Source organism: Theropithecus gelada, chromosome 6, assembly GCF_003255815.1.
Source record: "Theropithecus gelada isolate Dixy chromosome 6, Tgel_1.0, whole genome shotgun sequence".
NCBI lineage: Eukaryota > Metazoa > Chordata > Mammalia > Primates > Cercopithecidae > Theropithecus > Theropithecus gelada.
In genome coordinates, this window is record NC_037673.1 from 23971319 (window position 1) to 23982199 (window position 10881).

General features: G+C 35.6%; 1 pseudogene; it reads right to left on the minus strand.

Moving 5' to 3' along the window:
- Positions 1-1559: 1559 nt before the first annotated feature.
- Positions 1560-1652, minus strand: LOC112627270 (annotated as a pseudogene).
- Between the last annotated feature and the right edge of the window lie 9229 nt (positions 1653-10881).

Consider the following 10881-nt stretch of genomic DNA (forward strand, 5'->3'; position numbering starts at 1 on the left):
ATTTCTTCCACTGTCCATTAAGGTCACTTTAGATCCTCCAAAGAGCCGGAGTCAAAAGATTTATCTTCAAGTTAGCCTTTTTTTTTTTTTTTCCGAGATGGAGTGTCGATTTGCCGCCCAGGCTGAAGTGCGGTGGCGCCATCTCGGCTCACTGCAAGCTCCGCCTACGGGGTTCACGCCACTTTCCTGCCTCAGCCTCCGGAGCAGTTGGGACTACAGGCGCCCGCCACCACACCCGGCAACTTAGCCCTTTTTAATGTAATGATGCTTATTTTATTTTATTTTATTTTTATTATTATACTTTAAGTTCTAGGGTACATGTGCATAACGTGCAGGTTTGTTACATATGTATACTTGTGCCATGTTGCTGTGCTGCACCCATCAACTCGTCAGCACCCAACAACTCGTCATTGACATCAGGTATAACTCCCAATGCAATCCCTCCCCCCTCCCCTCCCCATGATAGGCCCCGGTGTGTGATGTCCCCCTTCCTGAGTCCAAGTGATCTCATTGTTCAGTTCCCACCTATGAGTGAGAACATGCGGTGTTTGGTTTTCTATTCTTGTGATAGTTTGCTAAGAATGATGGTTTCCAGCTGCATCCATGTCCCTACAAAGGACACAAACTCATCCTTTTTTATGGCTGCATAGTATTCCATGGTGTATATGTGCCACATTTTCTTAATCCAATCTGTCACTGATGGACATTTGGGTTGATTGCAAGTCTTTGCTATTGTGAATAGTGCCACAATGATGCTTATTTTAATCCAGTTGTCCTTTACAGCCCATAATTCTTTTATTTTGGTTTCTGTCATCTCCTTTTCATATGGTGATACTGATGAAGACTTCAAAATTCACCAAGAATCTTTGGGATCTAATTTCTTCAACCAATTTACTTTAGGGTCCTTTTTATTATAGATGGTGGATCTGCCTGGTTCTCAATTCGACACCCTCTCTTACCATGTATGAGTTCAAATCATATTCATTCCTAAACGATCACACTCAAGAACAGTATAGATGTGTGGAATATGCCAGTCCCTTTAACTCCAGACATCATGTTCTCAAGATAAAAGCCTTTAAATAAAAAGCCATTGTATGTATGGTCAACATGGAATTGGAATGCAAAATTAATCCTGCTGAGGATTTCCCTCATATCCCATGCTCTTTATCTATTCTACAGTCTTAGAATCAATGTTTTTTTTTTTTTTTTAATTAAGAGACAGAGTCTGTCTTTGTTACCCAGGCTGGAGTACAGTGGTGCCATCAATGCTCAGTGCAGCCTCCAACTCCTGGGCTCAATCCTTTTTCCTCAGCCTCCGCTTCCTGAGTAGCTGCAACTACAGGCACATGCCCCAATACCCAGCTAATTTTTAAATTTTTGTGGAGATGAAGTGTTTCTTACTATCTTGCCCAGGCTGGTCTTGAACTCCTGGTTTTAAGCAATACTCCCACCTTGGTGTGGGGATTGCAGGCTTGAGCAGGCTTGAGCCACTGCGCCTGGCCTGGAACCAACATTTATGGTTATCAATACCCCCATCAGTTAACTGTCTCAGGTATCATAATATCCCTTCTTATATGTATCAAAACTCATACTGAACTATTAGTTCTGTGTTGCAAAAGAGGATTTATGTTTTGCACCTATCCATAAGTCTTTGTCCACAAGACCTCAACGTTTTTGACTCTCATTGTAGTGAATACTTTATTATTTCCCAACTCTACGATTGTGCTAAAAACTATTGACTATATACTTTAAACAGTTGCATTCTATAATGTTTCAATTTTTCTACATAAATATGCTTTAAAATTATTTTTAAAATACAAAAAGAGGATGTTTTATTGGTATCATAGTAGACAGAGAAGTAGACTAAACCAGTGGATACAAACCTGCACAAATAAAGATACGTGATTTATGACACAGTTGAAGCTACAAACTTTTAGGATACAGACTATTTGATGTCTACAATCAAATAAACTTAATTTTTCTCCTACAGTATAAATAATCAATTCAGTATTTATATATATGTTGTTACAAACTGAATATTGTGTATCTCCCAAAATTCAATATTAAAATCTAATCCTCAATATGATCCTCTTTGGAGTTGGATCCTTTGGGTGGTAATTAGGCCATAAAGGTAGTCCCTTAATGAATGCAATTAGTGCCCTTAAAAAAGAGGCCAGAGCGCTAGCTTGTCATCTTTCTGCAATGTAGGGTAAGTTGAGCACACACAAACCTCCAGTAGTGGGGAAGGCAATAAAGTTCCAGTAGGGAAAATTGAGCTCTGACATGCTTTTTTCTACTTGTTCTAGTCTGTTGTTGAAACTTTCCACTGCATTTTGTATTTTTATAGGTATATCGTTCATTTCCAGAACTTGTGGTTGTTCTTTCTTTATAATATCTATCTATCTAGAAAATTTTTCATTCGTATCCTAGATTGTGTTTTTAAATTTCTTTAATTGATTTTCAACTTTCTCTGGTATCTCCTTGAGTAGGTTAATAGTCAACCTTTTTAATTCTTTATATGACGCTTCAGAAATTTTTCTCTTTGTTTGGATCTATTGCTGTGGAGCTAGTGTGATTTTTTAGGGGTGTTATAGAGCCCTGTTTTGTCTTGTAAATGCCCTAAATGCTCCACTTAAAAGATAAAGAATGGCAGAGGGAATAATTAAAAAAAAAAAAACAGTCAAATATCTGTTGTCATCAAGAGATTCATCTAACACATTAAGGATTCATATAAACTTGAAGTAAAGGTGTGGAAAAAGATATTCCATGCAAATGGAAACCGATAGTGAACAGAAGCAGCTATTCTTACATCACACAAAACAGACTTTAAAGCAACAACAGTACAAAAAGACATAGAAGGACATTGTACAATGATAAAATGATTAGTTCAACAGGAAGATATTACAATCCTAAATTTATATGCATCTAACACTGGAGCTCCCAGATTTAGAAAATAATTGCTACAAGATGTGCAAAATGGAATAGACAGCAACACAATAATAGCGGGGGGACTTCAATACTCCACTGGCAGCATGAGGCAGATTTATATTAAGAGAGAAATTCAGCAAAGAAACAATGGACTTAAACAATACCTTAAAATAAATGGACCTAACAAATTTTTAGAGAACATTCTTCCCAACAACTGCAGAATAAACATTATTTTCATCAGCACATGGAACATTCTCTAAGATAGATCATATAATAGGCCAATGAGTCTCATCTGAATAAATTTGAGAAAATTGAAATTATATCAAGTACCTTATCAGACTGTTACAGTTGGTAGCTACTCAGACATGAGCAGGGAAGGAGAGGGTCCCATACCCAACAGGAATATTACATGACCATCCAGTGACATATTTTCTAAATATCCATGGTTTGGTAAAGATTACTATCCTTTAATTGTATGAAAATCCAAACTGCTAGGTATTTTGTAAAATTAATATATATATCTCATGTATAGGCATTGTATTTTTGTTTCTAATTTTAAATTGAAATTGAGTAGACACACTTATAAGTGAGAGCTGATTGATGAGAACACATGGATATATTGGGTAGGGGAACAAAACACACTGGGTAACTGTAGGGACTTAGGGAGGGAGAACATCAGGAAGAATAGCTAAGGGGTGCTGGGCTTAATACTTGGGTGGTGGCATGATTTGTGCAGTAAACCACTGTGACATACATTTACCTATGTAGCAAACCTGCACATCCCGCACATGTACACCTGAACTCAAAAGTTGAAAATATAGAAAAATAAATAAATTGAGTAGACAATTGTATTTATACACTTTGTAAAACCTATACATATTCCAAGGAGTGAATTGCTAGTCTTTTGGTATCATCATTAAGCTAATTCACTGACAATAAGTGAACATTAAATAAATAAGGCAACTAGTGGCTGGGAGTGATGGCTCATGCCTGTAATCCCAGCACTTTGGGAGACTGATTCAGGCGGATCACGGGGTCAGGAGTTTGAGACCAGCCTGACCAACATGGTGAAACCCCGTCTCTACTGAAAATACAAAAATTAGCTGGGCATGGTGGTGTGTGTCTGTACTCCCAGCTATGCAGGAGGCTGAGGCCAGAGAATCTCTTGAACCCAGGAGGCAGAGGTTGCAGTGAGCTAAGATTGGGCCACTGAACTCTGGACTGGGTGATGAGTGAGACTCCATCTTAAATAAATAAATAAATAAATAAAGCAACTAAAAGAATATCTACAGGGGATGATATTTAGAGTTGACATTTTAACAAGTCTTATTACTCACAGTAGTAAAAAATGCAAGCATAATAAGCCGAGTAAATTAGTAATTTAAAAAGTTAAAATTAATTAATGGATTAAAAGCGTATTATATACATGATATGTTATTTTCAGATCATTAAACATGACCATGATAAACAATTGTAGGTGCTTGAAATTTCCACAGTTTCATAAAACATTAATTAAACACTAAATGTCAGAAGAAAATCACTAATAGTGCTTCTCAAAGAAAGGTGCATGACCACCTGTATCTGAATCTCCTACCCACTTGAGACTGCTAAAATCATTAATTCATCTCCATTATGAGAGGTTTATGAATTGCAATACTAACTGCAGGTTTCTAGGATCGCAGCTATATACAAAATATCCCACATGATCCTATGCATATTACTATTTGAGTTGCACTGCATTAGGGAAGAAAGGCAAAAAGTCTTCATATTCATTGTACTGTTTAATTTTGTGTGTCAACTCAGCAGGACCACAGTGCCCAGATATGTGGTCAAATACTTTCTAGAGGTTTATTTGAGGACGTTTTGGGCTGAAATTGAAATTTGAAGTAGTGGATTTTGAATAAATAAGATCACCTTTTAAACTGTAAGTCAGCCTCATCCCACAATACAAGACCTGAACATAACTCTGCCAACAGATGATCTTGGAACATGAACTGCAACATGAAGTCTTCTGGGTCTCCAGCCTGCCAGCCCTCTCTGCAGATTTTGAACTTTCCAGCCTCCATAATCACAAAACTCTTTAAAATAAATCAACACACACACACACACACACACACACACACACACACACAGACACACACAGGCCATTGGCTCAGTGTCTCTGAAAAAAGCCTGATTTAGTAAGTCTGTGATGCACTAATTAACCATCACACATTATATTTACCTCACATTAACTTACATTCTATACAAAACAACCCAAAAGACCCTGACCCTGTTACTGTCCTCAGCGCTGGGTGGAACAGGAATGCAGAGCTGCCTCAACAATAATTAACAGACCTCAGGGAAACCTTCTAGATCCTAATCCCTAATCTTGATTCCTGCTACCCTTGTTCTATTCTCCCTATAAAAGAAACGCCTTTTTTTCCTGCTTGTTCCTTAAGAATTTTGCAAATCTTTTGTTTATAGATATTTTATTGCAAAATATTTTAAATAATTTTTATATTAACTCCAAATAAGTTTTTAGTTGACAATTTCCTGTTGCTGCAATTAGGATCAACACTGGGTCTCAACTATGAAACCTTCTCATTCTGACCAGGTAATGGAAACTTGCAAATCCTTTGAACTCCTTTTATCTTAATTGGTAAAGTGAATTTTTGGTGAGTTCAACACTCAATCCAGTCTACAGATGTTTTGTCTCTTGAAACACAGAAGGATTTTACTTTAACTCCTTTAGGCAAAGAGACTTCTGTTTGGCCTTTCTGTGCAGCCTCTTCTGGTTTTCTTCAAATTTCCAGGCTGGAATTTCATGGAAATGTTTCTCTGGCTTATCGGACATAGGATTGTGCAAGGAAATGAACTGAGAGGGAATCTTTCCTAGTTCTTCAAAGCCTTATCTCTGTTTAATAATCAAGTCCTGTGCATAGCTCACTGTATGGGTACCCTTTATTCTCTTCTCCCACTGGTTATATACTCTGTAATGCACTACCTCTGTTAAATATCTCCAATGACACATATTTCTAAGAATAATGTAGAACTGAAATGGCCTTTTTGAGGTTCTTGTGCCCTCCCCTAGAATCAGTGGTCTGATTATTAATCAACAGTCTGCTTATTTGTGATGGAATGTGTAAACCAAAAAGCAACTTTCTCAGTGTAAGTTTAATTAGGACATTCAGCAATCTTGATCTACTTAATTTGAGCCTATTTAATCTCTCAATAATATTCTGTCTCCCTCAAATATTTATTTTGTTATTTTCTGATTTCACAAATAACATATGTATTTATCATAAAAATATATATGCTCTGATATATATATATATGTTCTGAGATAAATATATATATAGTAACATGGTTAACTCTAGCTAATTAACAAATTTATTACCTAACACAATTATTTTTGTGGTGAGATCTACTTTTTTGCATTTTTCAAAAAGTCCAGTATACTCTCCTGTACAATAGCTCTTTTGAATTTATTTCTCCTGCTTATCCTTACTTGTGTATTACTTAAGTAGACTTATGTGTATTTACTACTCTTTTATTTCTCACTTACTCCAACCTCAAAGGCACTCCCAGCTATTCTCTTTTCTCTCTCTTTTTCTCTCAGGTCCTTCAAATCCATTCCAAGGTCTTCACATTACCTTAACTTCCCTACTATGTCCCACATACTGGCTCAACCTTAGATATTCTAAGGGAAAGAAACATTGGGCTAATGCCTATGCAAAAAGGAAGATAATTTATCAAACTCAAAAGTCTCAGTGATATCTTTGAAGGATATGGTCCTATGTGCCCCTCAAAAACCCTTAAACTAACTGGATAAAATAATAGTCTCAGTCAATGGACACCCCTCCACATTTTTGACAGACACTAAAGCCATTTGTGCTACTTTAAGACCTTATATGATCCCACCATAATCCTTGAGAATATATCAACGATCTCACTGGTGGGATGGGAAAACTTGCCACATAACTTGACCCTTTCTCAACCACTTTCTGTATCTCTTTCACCCCAAAATGTCCAATGTAAGCGTTTATTGTCCACTAGTCTATTAGACAGATATTAACTTTCTTATTGGCATGTAAATATTTCATGTTCACCCCAAAGGACTAACCGTTGAAGTCCTGGACTCTTCCCCAATCACTGTTATACTCTAACAACTTCGATAGATCAATCCAAATTGCTTACCCCTCTCCCAGCTCCCAAAACTCTTACCATCATCACATTCAAACATACTAACTGACTTTCCCGACTCCCTCTGGGCTGTGAAGTTTACAGACACAGAATGTATTGCAAAGCATAATTGTTGAAAAGAAAATAGTCCCCCAACATACCCCTCCCTAAGCTACCCTGGTATCTTTCAAGATCTGAAAGATTTGAAAGTCTCAAACCTATCTTTCAAGGACTTTCGTCAAAGGACACTTTTTTCGTAATTTAGTTCTGGCAATACCCCAATTCTTCCAGTAAAAAAAAATCTCGTTATCTCTTATTAAGTCTGGATTTATTTTTATTTGTCAAATAAAAGTAAGTCACATGAGCCCTATGTTTTCCCAGGTTTCCAATCAGAGACACTTCCCAGACACTATTCCAGAGATGAAAATCTCACTGAATTGAGGTGGTAGAGATCAGATATTTATAGATATCCAACTCCGTGGGTTACTAATGAGCATCAATAACATTTTGTCAGGTACTTTATAGGTACCAGGTACTGTCTTATTTTCTTAACAAATATTAATGGATTTAATCAATAATGTTAAATTTTTGCAGGGAAAAAAAAACAGATGAATTTCATACAGGTTCAGAAAACTACTCAATGAAAAACAATATGTCAAAATTAGGTTGTGGGCCAAACTTTACATCAGAAAAGAATAGGGACTGGTGATCCTATATAAGACTGCTAGGTGAGAACTGGAAATAATTGTTGAACATCACAATTGATTACTTTGCGTACATATTCAATATAAATACTTGAACATATATTATTAATACTACAGGGAAAGCAAGCATATTGATTAATCCGACCATAGAAAGACGTTTATATCATAAAAAGTATTTTAACATAGACCAATATGGATTAAATTATAATTTAATCATTCTCTTTTATGTTTCTATGTCATTTTTATAACTTGGATTTATAAAAGTGGGTGTTCTCTATTTAAAACAAAAAGACATATATATACTATAGAAATATAATATATGAAGTATTAAGACATACAGACAAGCAAACTTTGCCTGAAATGTGTGACTAGATGATAAAAAGGGGAAAAAATAAAGTGTAATATCTTTTATGCTTTTCTGTTTAAAAAAATTACAACTTAAAAGCACTACATAGAACTTTAAAGTGTACTTTATACATGCATAAACTAATGTCAAAATAACACACACACCACACATATATATATAGATTTGTCAAGTGAAGCAGTGGAAGTGGAGAAGGAACAAATAACTCTGTAACAGATTATGATCAATTAGTTGTAAACACCACTGCACTTGGACTGGCCTAAAGTCACATTTTATCAAAATAGAAAAAAAAAACCCTCATCAGAACAAAGAAAGCAAAAGGTAATTATTGAGAATATAAAATACACATGGATGTTTTCTCAATTTTGGTTACTCCTGTTCCACCATCTACTGGTAGCTTTTGAGAATGCTTTTTGTCTGCCTCAAAACCAATTCACTCTTCCTAAAATATGTTAACAAACCTCTTTATTGACAGAAGTTGTTTCTTCAAAATTTCCTCTTTACACACTTAATAATTAACTCCAGAATAAATCTATAAAGGTATGTTTGTCTTTCAAATACTACCTTCTTTGGCAATTGCAATATGCATTAAACAGGTCAGAGTGTTCCAGTCTCTCTAAGTTTAAATAACATGCAGGTAAAATTAATGCTAATTGATAATTAAAATGAATTGATTTAAAGTCATTTTTTATGAAATATCTTTTATGAATTTATATAGTATCAAAGATATTATAGTTAAGTTTATTTAACTTTGTTTCTCCTTCTCCGTCTCCTTTGATCGCTCTCTCTCTATTTGTGCGTGTGTGTGTATGTGTGTGTGTGTATCTCTTTTTCTCAATATTTGAATCAAGATTAGGTAGCTATGTGGGATAATGGAGACCATACTTTGTTGGTCGTTGTGTTAGTCTGCATGAGCTGCCCTAATAACACAGATCGGGTGGCTTAAACAACAGACATTTATTTTCTCCTAGTTCTGGAGACTGAAAATCGAAGATCAAGATGCTAGAAGATATAGTTACTGATGTAGACTGTCTTCCTGGTGGGCAGTCAGCAACCTTTTCACTACGCTTTCACGAGTCTTTCCTCTCTGCATGGAAGAGAGGGAGAGAAAGAACGTGAGTGTTTGTCCCTCTTATATAAACATAGTTCTATTTAATTAGAACCCCACTCTTATGACCTCATGTAACCCTGATTACCTACATAAAGGGCCTATCACCAAATACAGAAATTTGGGAATTGTATTGTCCCCAAATTCCTGGGTTTTAGCTTCAACACACGAATTTGTGGGAATACAATTCACTCTATTATAGTAGGTGTAAATTGATGCAACTTTTATAAAAAGCTGTCTTGTAATACATAACATTTGCTTGGAAGCCTTTATCTCCTTTCCAGTCACTTATTTCTGGGAATTTATTTTAATAAAATATATGAAACACTGAAGGTTTGCTCACAGATATGTTCACCACCGTATTTTTATAACGTAAGACTTAAGCAACGATTCCCAGATGTTTTCAGGTTGCAGCACACGAAGCCCTCAGTGCCCGCAACCCACTCAGGAGATCACACACTCACTGAGGGCATCTGTGTCTTGGTGTACCTGGAACCCATTTGTGGAAACCAGCGATCCTGGTTGTACTAAAAGGCTCTGATATAAAGACAGAATATCAGAGTAGGTAGTGGAGAGAACCTGATGTATTGGATTATTATGTCCTCTTCTTGTGAAGAAACAAGTGATCAGAGGGATTCCTGAAAGATGAAAAAGGCATGTATATTTATACCCACCCATTTTTTTGCCCACATATTCGTTAATATATTTTAATATATTATTGCACACATATTCTTTCATATATTTTAAATTTGTTAAAACATTATTTTGGTAAAGCTTATTATGATAGAGAAATAATATGTTCTCTAACGTTAATTTTTAAATTTTTTTAATCTATAAAGTTAGCATCAATAGAAATATAACAGTAATGAAAGATGCTACCACATTATCTGCTTCTGGAGAGTAAGAATATAGGTAATTTTGTTTATATTACATATTTTTACCTTGTTTTTACCAAAATAAACAGGATTTATTTAATGCAATGCTATAAAATCCTAAATTAAATATGCATGATATGTTCACACTATATTTGGCGTGGGTGGAATCCTGTTCTCCCACAATTCACTTATTGAATCTTTAACCCCTCGTGTGAGTGTATTGGAGATAGAGCCTATAAGGAAGTGATTAAGGTTAAATTAAGTTTTAAGAATGGATCCCTGATAAGATAGAACTGATTCCCTTTTCATAAGAGAAAGAGATTCTAGAGTTCTCTTTCCAATGGTGAGGATATGGTGAACAGTCTGTAGCCAGGAAGAGACGGCTGGCACCCTTATCTCGGACTTCTAATCTCCAGAACAGAGAGAAAGCACACTTCTGTTGTTTAATGCATCCAGTATCTTGTATTTTGTTGTGATGGCCTGAGGCAACTAACATAACCTTATCACTTCATAAGAAGCTCATGTCCCTTTATAATACACACACACACACACACACATACATGCTCACACATACACACACACATGCTCACACATAAATTTGTATAAAAATATTGGTATTTTAAGAGGCATCTTATTCATAAGAATATATAATTTTTCAAGTCCTAGGACTTGTGAGAAGCTTAAAAATATCACTAATTGGCTTACTTTTTTGAAATATGTTAATGGTAATTTGTGGTA